Source organism: Emydura macquarii, unplaced genomic scaffold (assembly GCF_026122565.2).
Source record: "Emydura macquarii macquarii isolate MOO-44397 ecotype Brisbane River unplaced genomic scaffold, CSIRO-AGI_Emac_v2 contig_499, whole genome shotgun sequence".
In the NCBI taxonomy this organism is placed as follows: Eukaryota; Metazoa; Chordata; order Testudines; family Chelidae; genus Emydura; species Emydura macquarii.
Window position 1 is genome coordinate 7409290 of NW_027130636.1, and position 15478 is coordinate 7424767.

The 15478-nt window shown below is 42.8% G+C and overlaps 1 protein-coding gene across 5 annotated transcripts in view; it reads right to left on the bottom strand.

The window, feature by feature from the left end:
* Positions 1-15478, bottom strand: part of PLEKHB2 (pleckstrin homology domain containing B2) — a 48614-nt gene that overhangs the window by 10720 nt on the left and 22416 nt on the right. For 2 of the 5 annotated variants that reach the window (XM_067538869.1, XM_067538868.1), the window contains exon 3: positions 7201-7580. The gene's annotated coding sequence lies outside the window, so the exon portion shown is untranslated. Of the gene's footprint in view, positions 1-4674; positions 4768-7200; positions 7581-15478 lie in introns of those variants that run through there. The other 3 variants (XM_067538871.1, XM_067538870.1, XM_067538872.1) reach the window with 3 other exon arrangements.

The following is a 15478-nucleotide window of genomic DNA, read 5'->3' on the forward strand; positions in this document are numbered from 1 at the left end:
ATAGGAAACAAAGGGTAGGAATAAATGGTCATTTTTCACAGTGGACAGAGGTAAATACCAGGGTTGCAGATGATATAAAATTACTCAAAACAAACAAAAGGAAGTACTTCTTCACATAATGCACAGTTAACCTGTGGAACTTGTTGCTATAGGATGTTGTGAAGGTCAGGAGAATAACTGGGTTCAAAAAAGAATTAGATACATTCATGGAAGATAACCATTGGTGGACCTATTAGCCAAGACGGACAGGGACACAACGCAATGCTCTGGAAGTTCCTACACCTCTGACTGCCGGAAGCTGGGACTGGATGATGGAATGGATCAATCAATAGTTGCCCTGTTCTGTTCATTCCCTCTGAATTCCCTGGAAGATAGGATACTGGGCTAGATAAGACACTGGTCTGACCCAGTATGGCCATTCTTATGTTCTTAATAAGAAAGACCAGTTTTAAGTTTCACTTGAAAATACAAAATCAAATTCCCATCTAAAACTGCCACTCTCTACTTGGAGTGGGTAACTGTCAGCAGGTGACAGAGCAATGTCTTCATTTCCCAATTGTTCACCTGGTTTTCATGACACTCCATAGACTCTCTCTATTCTACTGCTCAGAACTCATAAGCTACATCACCACCGTCACTTCCCCTTCTCCATCCACTCGGAACTTCCAGCCAGGTCCTTTGTTCTGTCTTTGCTCATCACCTGCCCCCCATACCCACCATACAGTAAAAGCTCACCAGGACAGAAAGGGGGGCGGAGGGGGGAAGAATTCTCCCTTATGACCTGTGTTGTCCCATATAAAAACTGTCTCCACTTCCCTCTGAGAGGCACTTTTGTTCCTGAACTTGCATCTATTTCAAATGAAAAAGTTCTTATTTCTCTTTAGCTTTCAAGTGACACTACCAAATGCTTGATACTGCACATCAAGGACATTAAATCAAGATCTATTGTTCATTATACAGGGCTGCTACATTCTGTATTTGGTTGCATGACAAAGAGAATTGAACAAACCTCAAAAGGAAATGTAGAAAGGAGGGGAAGGAGGGGGTTTTGTTTGACAACACAGCTGTTTTGACTTTTATTTATTTCAAAAGGGTTGGATTTTACTTACCTGGCTGTGATTCAGACAGAACAGCTAGAACAAAAGGGTTGTTTTTCAACTTGCAACAAGGTTAATCCTTCAGGCACAATTTTTTAACTTGTAAATTAAGACTGTGAATGATGTAGGAGTTTAGAGGAGATTCAGACCCCTCTGAAACTACTACCCAACATTTGCTTGTTATGAAAGTACACAAGACTGTCCATTAAAGGTCTCACTGATTTGATATACTTTAACATATTTGCTGTTCTCTAGCCCCTTTGGGCTGAGGATCTCAGAGAGCTTTACAAAGGAGACTCAATGGCCTTGAAAATTAAAGTATCTATCTTATCCCCTTTTAGAGATGGGGAAATTGGAACAGCTACCAAAGCCTTGTTATAATTTGTAACTACAGATAAAAAAGTGCAGAAATAGCTCAAGTATTAACTGCCCCCACATACCATCCCAATTTAGAATGGAAAAGTTTTCTTACGGAGAGACCATCTGTCCGGTTTTAGCTCAGATCCTTTATTAATATGTCAAGTTATAAACTTTACCACAAAAAAAGCTTTAAAATGGAAGTCTCAATGAGCACTGTTAATGCTTTACTACACTACCCAGTTCTTACAACAAGAATCTAAAATATTCTTGTTATGCTTGCAGGGCTATTTGCTCCTCTGTTCCTTTTCTGATCTCTTTAAGTGCACACACTCAGATGTCAGGCATCATGCCTTTACCTATCTCCAGGTGAACCCCTGCTACTCTCAGACTAGACCCCAGGCTACAGTATCTTGTGTATCAACTGTTCTGATCCTAGCAGGTCCAACTGAGTTTGAGTAACTGCTACCTCACCTACCTTGTTCTCTTTAGCAGTCTGTGACCAGAAACATATGCAGTGACCAGAGAGCCTTCTTAAACCAAAGTACTATTTATTTTAACATTAGAAAAAAGCACTTATAGAAAAGATTTTAAACCAATCAAGTCTACATGAATGTCTACCTTGCCTGAAGAAGTGCTCTGTGTAAGCCTGAAAGCTTGTGTCCCTCATCAACAGATCCAATAAAAGATCTCTCAGCCACCTCGCCTCCCTAGTATCCTGGGACTAACAAAGCTACAATACCACTGCACATCTTACCTAAAGGGCTTACCATCCCAGATGGTAACCTAAGCAGGCCTCACTTCTTCAGACACCCCTATCGGGGTCCTGAGTCTGTCTGGTTCTCCCAAACATCTTCCTTCACTCTTCTTGAGGGAGTGTTCTCTTAAACTGGCCAGATCTTTTTTTGATCTCTGATGTGTGCAAGCCTTCTCCTATCTCGACACTGTCTCTTAACTCAAGTGTTTGCTGAGAAGTAGCTTATCTTGAACTAGTCTTTCCCTGCATGTTTGTTTTTCCATACAGCCCTCACTAAACCAAACCAATACATTCAAACAGTAAATATCCCAATAACCAAGTCAATACAGAGTATTCATAAGTTATTACAGAACAGCTCCACATCCATCACAACAACTCTGTCTACAGGATGCCAGCACATTTTACCTACAGGATTCTAAATGCTTTGTTATCCAGGCAAGAAAGATAACAGAACACACTAGAGAAGTTTCAGACATTAAACATGCATAAAGGAACATCACAGAGTCAGAATGGGTTACAACATAAGACAAATAGGTGTCATTTGAGGTGTTTCTATATACATCAGTGTTTCTCAGCGACCAGTCTGTGGACCAGGGCCGATCCCTGAAATCTCTCTGACAGTTTAGGAAGGCAGCTAATAAATCTCTCTGGTATCAAAGCTTCTAGAATGTGTACTTAAAAATAAAGCTTTTAATTACAATTGACATTTAAGATATCTTGCAGAGGTATCCATTTTGCTTAGAGCACTTTGTAAGAGATCATAACATGCTTTAAACCAGCTCATATCCTGCTTCAATGCTAACGATGCCAGAAAATACACTTATATTACACACTGTACTTTTACAAATGCTGATTTGTATGCACAGACAATTGGGCTTAAGACTAGGACCAGTGCCTAAATTCTCAATTGTGATACCAGTATCAGTATGTGTTAACTGAAGCTAACAAAATGTACCCCTTTTCCAACAAGATAGCAATTGCTGGCACTGGGCACAGAAATTCTCTTCCCCTTAACTCCTAATACTGGAAAATGAAAAAGATTCCTTCTATTTTATTATCTTTTGTGTTTGTTTTGCTTTAGTGGTTCTCTTTATATTTTCCCCTCATTTAAAATGACAAATTGTAACTGATTAGGTTAACATGAAATCTAGAATCTACGTTATTGCTGCATAAAGTTCTGTGGCTTATCATCTGGTCACGTTACTCACTTCTTCATTTTCTAAAGAGGAAGAACTGATTTAACTTCCTACCTCCTCCCTAAAATATTTACATGGCCCCCCATTACTATAGCATCTGAGCACTTGACAATCTTTAGTGTACACCCTCACACCACCATGAGGTATGACAGTGCTATTATTCCATTTTACAGATGGGAAATTAAGGTACAGAGAGACTAAGGCCCAGATCCTGAAAAGTACCGTATTTCCCCATGTATAAGACGCTCCCATGTATAAGACACACCTTAATTTTGGGGCCCGAAATTTGAAAAAAAAATGTATTACATAAAGTTATTGAACTCAAGTTTTATTCATCATAAATGCAAGTAAAAAAATCTACAACCACTGTATAAGACGCACCCAGTTTTTAGACCCCAAATTTTTTGAAAAAGGGTGCGTCTTATACATGGGGAAATACGGTATTTAGTCTCCTAACATCCACTGATTTCAATGGAAGATAGGAGCTTAAATGCCTTGGATGATATGGACTTAAATGTCTTGCACAAAGTCACACAGGAAGTCTATGATAGGGAATTGAACTTCAGTCTCCCAAATCCCAGGCTAGTACCATACCCACTGGACAACACTTCCTCTCTAGAGCTTCCAAAGCTCAAGTCATATTTAAGCTTTAAAAAAAAAAAAAAAAAAAAAACCACCACAGTTCTCTCCCACATGTGAAACATTTACCATTAAAACACCAATCTGTACACAAGAAACAATCCTGCATGGTACTGAGTGCCCATAGTTAGTATCAAAGTCAACTGAAGTTGAATTCCAACAGTGAACTCTCATGAAATCCCACTGACTTCAGTGGTTTTAAGTGTAGGATCAAGCAATGAGACAGTTGTTGCTACCTTTGAAATATACCCATACTGTTAGAATAATATATAATTACTCCATGGTACAGGGCATGCACATTTCTTCCAACAACAATTGTTATTTTTTTGTTTTTTTAAAAAGGAGAGAACAAGAAACCTTTTCTTTTGAACAATTAAAAGCTACATATAAAAAGTTTAATGGGGAACTGATTTTTAAAAAAAAGATAAATCCTGTAGACTATCTAGAAATGTATCAAACATAAAACTGCTGACATATTTCCATGGCAAACAAAATCCAGTGGTTGGGTGGCAACTGATGAGTGTGATAACATTTTGTATTTATACAATACTTTGCATATGATATCATATATGAGAAGTTATGTGTTGCAGTAAATTAATTTTAGTTTATTTAAGTACATAACACTTACTTCCAGTGTATACAGAGAGAAAAATCACACAGGCAGGTAGAATGTATTACTGTCAGCACATAGATGGGAGCAGTGTAAGAACCAAACCTGGACCTAGGAAACAATCAGTTTTGAGAAGAAATACGATGTGTGCAATCAGTGAACAATTTTAAACTATTTCCAAAAGCAAAAAAACTAGTTTAAAAGGATCAGCTATAATTGAGTGGTGTGTCTTAAGTTAATGTTTAGCACAAGTACAACTAATACATGAAATTTAGAATAGAACAAATTGGGAATTTTTGTTGACATATGTGATAAATGAATCAACCACTGAAATCTAAAAGCAATAATACAATGGTACTCTGCAAACACTGCCCATGAATTAACAGTAGCAGAAAGAAAAGAGAGTCATGGCTGTCCCCCACTGTGTAGATTAGCAGCATTCTTCCTCCTCCTGTTTGCATACATGGCAACTTTTGTTTCCAGTACATGTAAACATATTCAGAATATCCAATATTTTCTTTTAAGTTTCATGCTATTCTCAGGGGCAGATTTTTAAAACCTGCCTTCCCTGCTTTTGGGAGGGCAAAGAAAATTGCATCGGCAATTATCCCCATCCTGCAACCGGATCTCAGTGCAGGAGTCTTAGTTGTGCTCACCTACTAGATACATACACATCTCAGTAGTCTTAAGTGTTCCTGTGACTGACTGAGGATGGAGAATCTGACCTTTCAAACTACAATAAAAACATGGTAGTTTGAATGATGATTACTTTGGATGATGCTAGCACTAAATCTGGATAGTTTACAAGCCAGTCCCTATTCCATATTGAGGTGGGGTCTCATCAGCAGCGTCCTCCCTAACCTATTCTTTTCCCCAGTAGAAGTTACAGTGACCAAATTCAAACACCAGCTATGTCCACTGAAACAAGCAGGAATACTATGCCTTCTAAGCTTCACAATCCCACAACTGCTACATATTGGCAGACTTGGGCTTGCTGAAGTAAACATGCTCCATGCAAAGACACTTACAGGATCAGGGCTAAGATCTGAAACAGCCAAAGTCATCCAACTCAAGAGACTCACAAGTCAGAGCTCACAGGCAAATGACAGAGAAATAATATCCCAGTTTCTTCCCTGTCCAATCTGACCCCTCCATTACGCATTCTCTCTAGTATTATGTGTTTCTCTACTGCTACCAAAAATAACACCACCGAATTCCCTCCCCCGCCGCCAGGGCCACCATCAGGCCCTTGACATAAAAAAGGTTCACCACCCTGCTCTAACATGACCAATTATATGCAGAGCTATAAACACGTAGACCTGAATGAAACTGTTTCCATTTTTTGTTTCAGTGAGGGAAAAAAATGAATAAATTCAGTTTGAAACTAAAGAAATTGTTTTTTGGATTTTTTGGTTGGGCCACCAAACTGAAAAATCATGTATTCAATTCTGATACTCAGTGTTGTCAATTCTTGCCATTTTAATCACAAGTCTCACAATATTTGGTATTATTCTTAAAGTCCCAGCACCGGCATCAAGAAAGAGCATGAGAATCTCAGCTTTCATTAAAAAGGGGAAATTTCTAGTCGTCATGGATGTGAGGAAAAGCTTGAAAAAAAATAAAGCAAGTGTAACCTAAAGATTCAGAAACCAGAAGACAGACAAAGAGATCCTCAAGTTTAAAATTTTGAATGGGTGGCAACATTACACTTTCCAGACATCTCCAAACCTAGGAACTCGGGCTGACCCCAGCAGGGCACGAGTCCCTCCCCCAAAAGGCAGTGACAACATTCCACTAAGATGATGGGCAAGGAATATTATCCTAACCTGGGGCCTGCTGGAGACAGGAGGCCTCTTCTTTTCAGTTAAGCCGAGTAATTTCAGTTGACGTTTTTGTTCTGTTTGCTTCCCAGACCCGCCCCGGGCCTTTCTCAGGGGAGTTTTGGAGGGGGGAGGGGGGGAGAGAGGAAGAGTCTCTTTCAGTTTTAAAAGGAGAGGAACGGGCTCTCCTCTCCGGTCTCCTCTGGGGAAGGACGGACTTGGCTGCGCTTATTTCAAGTAGGCGGCGTTGCTGTAGCCAGGTCAGTCCCAGGGTGGGAGAACACAACACAAGGCAGGCCAGCTCTTTTCCGGGCCCGGGCGGTAAGAGACGTTGTCTATCGAGCCACACAGACACTGGGCTTTTCTCCGGGGGCAGGGGGGCGCCTTCCCCGCACCCAGCGAAGCAAGCCTGGCCCTCCGAGCCCAGCCAGTAGCCAGCCAGGACGTTGCAAACACCGCCCCCCCCCGCGGGAAGGAGGGATCGATGGGGGCAGGGCGGGGCAGCGCAGGCCTTTCTCCCGGCCGGGGCCGTGCCGCGGTTACAAAACACCAACTTCCTGCGCGGCCCGGCCGGCGGCGGCGGCAGCAGCTTCTCCAGCGCCCTAGCCTCATCGCGCTGCCGAGCCGCCCCGCGCCCAGACAGGCTCGCTCTCGCCACGGCCCCAGCCCAGCCACCCTGACCCCACCGCGGAGCTAGGCACCCGCACACCACACCCTTACGCACCCGCTACCTCGGAGCCGACGACGCGTCGCGCGCGCGACCCCCGCCCAGAGCTGTCTCCTTCCTGCCGCTTAGCAGCGCGCTGCGCGCTCATCATCGTCATCACCACGCCCTCTGACGTCAGCCGGTCATGTGATCCATGAGCTCATCTAAATCACCACCCCCATCTCTGCGGTCAGCCTGTCCCATGATCCATGAGCTCATCTCATCCTTCTGCGCATGCGCCGGGTGCGGCTGGGCCCTGTCGTCTTCGGGGTGGGGCTCAGTCAAGAGGGACCTGAGCGCTCAGGTTCAGACAGCGCATGGCCTTGATCCTCTTCCATTCCTGGTGCCTGTCAGGATCATCAGGAGTGGGCGGCGCGTGCCTCAGCTCTGGAGACCTGCTGTAGAGTTGCTTTTGCTAGCTATTAAAAGGGAAGCACGGGGTTCCCTGTGCTCCCCTGTCAGTTTCCCTTTCAGGGGGCAGGCACCCAAAATAGTGCAGGGGCATGTTTGGATTCAAAACACCCCCAGACCAGCTCTCCTTGATTTTAATTTAATTTTGGGAGACTGTACGTTTCTGCAATTTTTCTGAATTCGTCTCTGCGTGGTGGGGCATGTCTGTCTTTTTTTCCCATCCTTGCACGCTTGGAGGTTGGTCCTACTTTGAGTAGGGGATTGGACTAGATGACCTCCTGAGGTCCCTTCTAACACTAATCTATAATTCTAGGAGAGAGGGAGTTGCTTTATTCATCATCTATTGTTCATTTTTGAGTCAAAAGAGTGATTTATGTGCTTGTTTCAAGAAACTATGTCCTAGGTTCAATCTCACCCTCCTGACTTCCTTTGAGCACTTTTTAGAGGCATCTCAGTGTCAGGGATTTGGGCCCCATTTGCCAAGGTATTCAAGTAGTTGCCTATTCTTAAGCATGTGAGCTGTCTCATTAGATAGCTGGGCACATACTTATGCCCTGGTGCAGCAAGATATGTTGGTTTACGAGGTCACTTGTGGTGGCCTCTTCAGTGACAGATGTCAAAGGCATAGCATACTCTTTGCGTGTGTAGGTCTTTGAATTGATCAAAGCAACTTATCTCCTGGGCTATAAAAGCCCTATGCTGGGCTGCTTCAATTTAGGCCTAGAGCTCATCCCCTTAAAAGTGTCTGTACAAATCAAATTCACCGGCACCCTGAGTCAACATTAAATTTAATAATAGCATCACAAATCTTGAAATTAACAATACAAGCCTGCTGGGGAAAGGTGCCTATTTCCTGGGGATTTGGGTCCAAAGCCATCACTCACTCCTCCTAGGGTTCTCTCTCTCCCTGACAACTTTCCTACAACAGACACAAGCCTAATTTTGTTTTTCTTCCCTTTGCTGTACATATTTCCTCTTGTTGGTCAGACCTGACCTGGGGTTTTCTCCCCCATACACTCTCTTTCTCTCTCTCTCACACACACACACACACTTCTTTTTGCTACTTCCTGCACTGTGCTTCCACTGTTTTCTTACTGGGTGGATGTAGGTGATCACTTGTGATGCCTCAGATTGCCAAGCCTATCACACCATCTGTTCCAGTCCTGGCTGCAACATTAACCATAACTTTTTGGAAAGTTCATTGTTTAAAAAATTCCAATTGCTGTGTTTTTCTTCCCTATACCAAAGTCACAATGTTCTCTTTGTTCATACAGGGCTTTCACACTTTTTCCAAACCTCTACTCCATTTGGTAAAGCATGGATGTTCTTATATTAGATTTCTGTATGGAATGAAACACTCAAAGGCTTTCTAGAACAAAGTCAAATATTCTTCTCTCCTTCCTCAGCCAAAGCAAATGATTTTCTAAATTTTTTTTCAACTGCATTCCCTGTTGCATAAGTCAGTTAGTTGACTGGCACTTCATTATTTTCTGCTAAACTGTGCTGTAGTTCAGAAGCAATGAAGCACTCCTTCCATGGCCCTATCAAACTGAAAGCCTTGGAGGGTCTGGGACCAATGCCCTGGCATTTTCTTTCCCTCTTATTTACAATGGTTAAAAATGGGACAATTTCTGACACCACATCATATGACCATGGTAAAAAATGACAGAAAGCCACTTTCTTCTAACATCTATATAGATTCATAGATTTTTTTAAGGCCAGAAGTGACTGTCTAGTCTTAACTCCTCCATAACACAAGCCACAGAATTTCACACAGTGATTCCTGCATCAAACTCATAAATTCTGGTTGACTCACTGCACTTCTTATAGAAAGACATCCAATCTTAATTAAAAGATTTCAAATGATGGTAAATTCACTAAATCCCTAAGTAAATTGTTCCAATGGTTAATTACCCTCACTGTTAATCTGTGTCTTATTTCTAGTCTGAAACATTTAATTAAGTTCCTTGTTCTAATGAGGGAAATAACTTTATCCAAAAGGCATGTCTCTACTTCACTGTAGAGCTTTTCATTAGAACCTTGTCCTGTCCCATCCTACTACAGATTAAAAGAAACAGCAGAAACATCCTCACAGTGGTAGGTCAAGCAAGGGATCCAACATATTTTAGTTGCATTCAGCCACTTGTGGAGTGTTTCTTTAAAGTGCAAAAGAATATTTGTTTTTCTTTTTAAAGAGTCAAGCATAAAGAAGCAATGTTTGCTTCAGTCACAGTCTTTCTTCATCTGTCATGAAACCTCCTGGACCTCCTGCTTATCTTCTCTTCCTGAATCTAATCACAATTATAAATAGAAATTATCTGTGAAGCCTGTGGTGGTACAATCCTTGGCTGCAGGTGATTCTGGGTCTCACTATACCCTGGGAGGAGAAAAATAATGGTGACAACAGATGAGGGAGGAAGAGAGAGAACTTTTGTTTGAGAGTAGATCTGGGAATTTCAGATGCAGCTGGTGAAGGGAATTTGTGTACAGCTTTAATTCTGTAGCTAACTCAAAGTCCCTCCGCTTTATGCAAAGTTCTACTCTCAAGATGTGAAGCAAATTTTTTACCCTCAACAGCTGACAAGACATTAAATGGTATTAAATGGTGGATGGAAGTAGATGCACCCTTTCATCAATAGTTTAGAAACTTTCAAAAGAACTGAAAAAACATTTAAACATTTTCAGCTGAATCCAAAGATGCTGAGACCTAAGTTCAACTAGATCTGATAAACTAGATCACTCTGCTCCAATTCCAATTTCATGAAGCAATTAGATTTCTAAATGTCTAAGTGGTAGAGATCCAAAGCTACTAAATAGCAGAGGGCTGCTATTTGTAAAAACCTGTTTGAAGGTGAACAGCATGACCTCTAATTCCTAACCAATCAGCTGCCTGCACAGTGTAGTGTGGTTTATCTCTTCAATACATGATAAGTTTTTGCTGCAACCAATTTACCCTTTTAAATGTTTAAATTTTCAAGGTCCTTTCAAGGTCTTCCAGGATCCTTATTATGCTATTGAAATTCATGCTTCAAAATGTGGTAACACACTCTATTACGCTCTTTTCGTAAAATACTCCTGTAGTCTTACAAAAGTGGTCTCCACTGGGCAGAGGGAAAAGATCAAATGTATTTACAGTCTAACAGGAGGCTGTATACAAAACATCCCAAAACAGAAAACTGAAACACAAGCATAAGAGAGAGCCCCTTCCTGGTTTGTCTGAAATGACTTCTCATTCCTCAGTGGAAAACTTCTACACACCTCCTTATAGTATCCTTGGTAATTGACATATAGCCAGCATAAAAATCTTTGGCTGATGACCAATACACTTGAAAAATAGACCATTTTAATTGTGAATCTGAAAAAAACATAAAACAGTGACCTGCATTCCATAATATGTGTGGCTAGCTGAAAGAAAGTCAGACAGTAGAAAATACTCCTTCCTCTAGAGTCCTCCAGGCATATTTTAGTAGTAATATCAAGCCCTAACAAGGAATGTGCTAGGCAATATATAAACAAATAATAGGTAGACAGGCTCTGCAGGCAGTGCTACAATCTAAACAGATCAGACAAAGGGAGTATTATCCCCATTTTAAATATGGGGAACTGTATTTAGGCTTTGCTTTACTCAGCCTTTTAAGGTCTAAGTGACTTAGATAGCGAAGTTCCATTTTCAAAATGACTTAGGCACCTAAGTTTTGTAGAACATCAATGGGTCTTAAGTGCCTGTCACTTTTCAAAATGGGACTTAGTGTCTAAATCCTTTAGATTTGGCAATGTGGAGCAGAGCAATGCCTAAATGCCTTTAAAAACAATGAGATTAAGTGACTTGTCCAAGAGCACATTGGAAGTCTGTATGTATCAAAGCCATGAAGTCTGATGCTCAATCCTGTCCTTTAACTACAATACCCATCCTTCCTCTCATTATCCTTCCTTTCCTTCTGTATTTCATAGAGCACTCTGGGAATGTTATACTGCTCTAGAAATACAATTATTACTCCGTACATTTATTCTGAAATTATAGGTAGATTTATATGCAAATGAAATGCAGTCTTTGGGCTCCTGGCAAGCAGCCAATGCTGCCCCCCAGGCAGTGAGGACTACGCAACACAGCACTGAACTCACTGGTGATAGGGGATAAACAGGAAGCATAGGTAAGAGCTGGAAAATGTTCCAAGAGGCCCAGATTTAATTGCCAGTGTCAACTATTTTATGTTAATTAAAAACAAAGTTGCACATGAGCCCAAATGCTTATCAGACATTCTCGCAGGTCACAGCCAGAGGAGCTATTTCTCTCTTAGTGATGTCAGCTGGTGTGATAGTAAGAAAATCTCATTACAAAATGTTATCTGTAGGCAGGTGTCATACGGTGGCCAGCCCTTGTAATTAAACTAGGTCCAGCTTCCCTGTGCCAGGACAGGTGCTCCCATTTGGCCTGTTACAAGGGCAGGGCAGAACTTGGGGACTCTAAAGGCTCAGTAAGGGGACAGGGGAAGAGATGTCCTAGTGAGTCAGAGCAGACTGGTTCAGTCAGAGTTAAGTGAGAGCTGCCAGAGACCAGGGGGACTTGCAGAGGTCCTAGAAGGAAGCAGAAAGTGTTTCCTGGGGAAAGGCTGAACAAGGCAGGAAAGCCCCAAGGGGGGTTGCTGGCTGACATCCCCAAGCCAGAGAGCAGAAGGCAACAGCAGCAGCAGATAGGGTTGACTGCTGGCTCTAAGCTAGAGCTGGGGGCCAGAGAGGATTGAAGGCAGGGGAGTAGTGGAGGAGTTTATCTGTTGATGTTTCCAGGGCTGGAGAGCTGGAGCCAAAGGAACCACAAGAGGGCCAAGGAGCATGAAGATGCTCCCTGGCAGCGTGGCTGGGGGTGATTCCTGTGGGGAGAGGGAGGGTTACACTCCAGTTGGAAGGGCTGAGGATGGCTGTCCTGGTACAAGGAGAGGGAAGTACTGACAGTCTGGGTGTGGCCAAAGGCACCACTGTGTGGTATGTAGGACTCTGAGGGAAGAGATGTCTTGAGAGAACACCTCATGGCAGGGAATACAACCTGAGACATGTGAACTGCTCAGTTCATCTCAGTGGGTGTCCTCATGCCCCACCTGAGCTTTAGCGCCTGTGATATGCATGAAGTATGTCTGGACTTCCCCAGATCTTGGCTTACACGGGGGGGGGGGGGGGGCCTCTGACCCTCCCACAGAACCCAGCGCACATCAGAGAGTTGGGGCATTTAACCCCTGTAGGTGAACACAGCCACCCTCCAGACCGTGGCATGTGTATCAGAGGATGGACAACTGGGCTCAGACACCCCTAGAGGGGCAAGGCTTCCCATATCTCAGCTCAGATGATGGGGCAGAGAAGGGTGCACAGGCCCCCCTCGAGAGGCATGAACCCCCTAGATTTGGGCACACACAGATGAGAGGAGAATGTGGGGATGACAGGTGCCACTGCCCCTATTCTCTACTAGTCTCCCTGCCACTCACTCCCACATCCCCTTCCCAGGTCCCAACCCTCCCTCATCTGAACCCCCAACCTCTCTCTCTTCCCCATAACACCCTCTCCTCACTGCAGCCCCAAACTCCTCTCTCCCGATTCCCCCACCCATCAGTACCCCTCTCCTCCCAGGAGGCATTCACATGTCTAATATTGTACCCCAAATACTTTACATTCTCCCCAAAATAAACTTGCCACCCATGATTCACAAATTGTAGCAACTTCCATCTGCTCAGTCCAAAACTCCTTTTATTTATCCGTAAGTATGTTAATTAAGGGTGAGCTCACAGCCATCAGTCTCAGTGAGATCTGTCATCTGTGATTCATCCACTTATGACTAGTATTTCTCAGTTTAACAGTGCAAGGCAGCAGAAGGAAACTGGTTTGTGGGGGCCCTGTAACTCAGGAACACTTCAGTCAACCCCAGGTTTGGATGGTTAATGCTGCTCTATGCCCCCCACAAGGCACACCACACTTTAAAGCAAGCTGAGTAAATGTTTAGATTTTAGAGCACTTACAAAAGTCAAGCTTTAGAACACATAAAATGGAGGGAACAGAAATCCTCTAGCCCTTTTTCTGTATTGGCACATGCGCATTGTAAAAACAAATATTTTCAGTTTGGGTGCTCCAAAGATTTAGTGGATGCCGTGCATTACTTTGGGTAAAACTTAACAGATTGAGACCATTTTGGCCCACACCACATCAATAGTTAGATCTCTAGATCTGTGCAAAAAAATCCACTTAGAAACTTTTGTGAAAATGGCTATTTTGGGGGGCTTATCTCTCTGCAAGCCTAGTTCAAATGATCCCAAATTTGGATCACTAACTCTACCATGCAGAGTACTTAGAATGGTCAGTCTAAGCAGAAGATGTGATGTAATCTTAACTATAGTGGCACTACTACGACACTATAATACTTCCTGCCATCAGTCTATCTTCCTACTAGGCCTCGGCTTGGATGATTATGAACCACTGATCAGTGTACTGACTGCCATATATGCTTGCCATTTTGTTTGCTGTTGTAGGGTTACTCAAAAATATTGAGAAAGAAATTTCAGTTTCTAGTAGTTTTGTAAAGAACAGCAAGTATTTGGCGTGAGATTTTCTCAAGCACCTAAGATAGTTAGGCACCCAACTTGCACTGACTTGATAATGTTAATGGGAGTAGAGCTTCTTACTTTTTTAAATGCTTTTGAAAACCTGGATCATTATTTTCAAATATATAGGAATCCTCCATTGACTTCAGTGGGTTTTGGATTAGGCCATATATATTTTCACCCAACCAAACATCAAATATATTGTCCAAATATTTAATAGAGTCCAAGGCCAGAAGAGACCACTGTGATTGTCTGACTTTCTGTATAGCACAGGCCATAGAACATCCCCAAAATAATTCCTAGAGCAGATATTTTAGAAAAATATCGAATCTTGATTTAAAAATTGCCAGTGAAAAAGAATCCACCATGAGCCTTGATAAATTGTTCCAATGGTGAAAATTGTATATCTTCTTCCCAGTTTGAATGTCTCTAATTTCAACTTCCAACCATTGGCTCATGATATACCTTTCTCTAATAGATTGAAGAGCCTGTTGTCAAATATTTGTGCTTATAGACTGCTCAAGTCACACCTCATCCTTCTCTCTGTTAAGATAAATAGATTGAGCTCCTTGAATCTATCACTATAAATAGGCCTGCAGGTTTGTCACAGGGGGGAGAAAAAAGTCAAGGATAGCATGATTTTTCTGTTTGGCCATGATTTTTTCCTCTGTCTGTGATTTTCTCAAAGGGCGGGTCACCAGCCCAGTGTGGAGGAGAGGTTGGGAGAGAGAGGGAAGGTGCTGCAGAGTGACCCCACCCTGTACTCACCAGGTTGCAGTGCCGCTCAGGTTTGCCGGCTCTCCGTCCCGTCATGATGGGAGGACCAGGGGCAGGGGGCGTTCAAATCTAAGTGGCACTACAACCTTGCTTGCTAGGTCAGAATGCCTGGAATGGGGCTACAGACCCAGCCCTGGGATACAGGAGCTTCAGGAGCCGCTGTGGCTCGGCCTCCCTTCCCCCCAGCATCTCCTCTTTACGAGGTGGGAGTAGGATTCCGGTGCTGGGGCTAAAGGTGCTACAGCAGAAGGTGCTGCGGCAGGTGGTTCGTGCCCCCTCAGCGGGGTGAGGAGGATGGCATATTGTAATCAGAAATCCAGGAGCAGTGTGAGTAATGCAGTAACCTGGGACTTTTACTACATTTACCTTGACAGCGTCGTGATTTTTTATTTTAAAAAATCTGCAGCCCTAACCATAAGGCATGAACCCTCTCCATTTTATCAACATCCTTCATGAATTGTTGACACCAGAACTGGACACTGTATTCCAGCAACGATTGCACCATTGCCAAATACAGAGGTGAAATA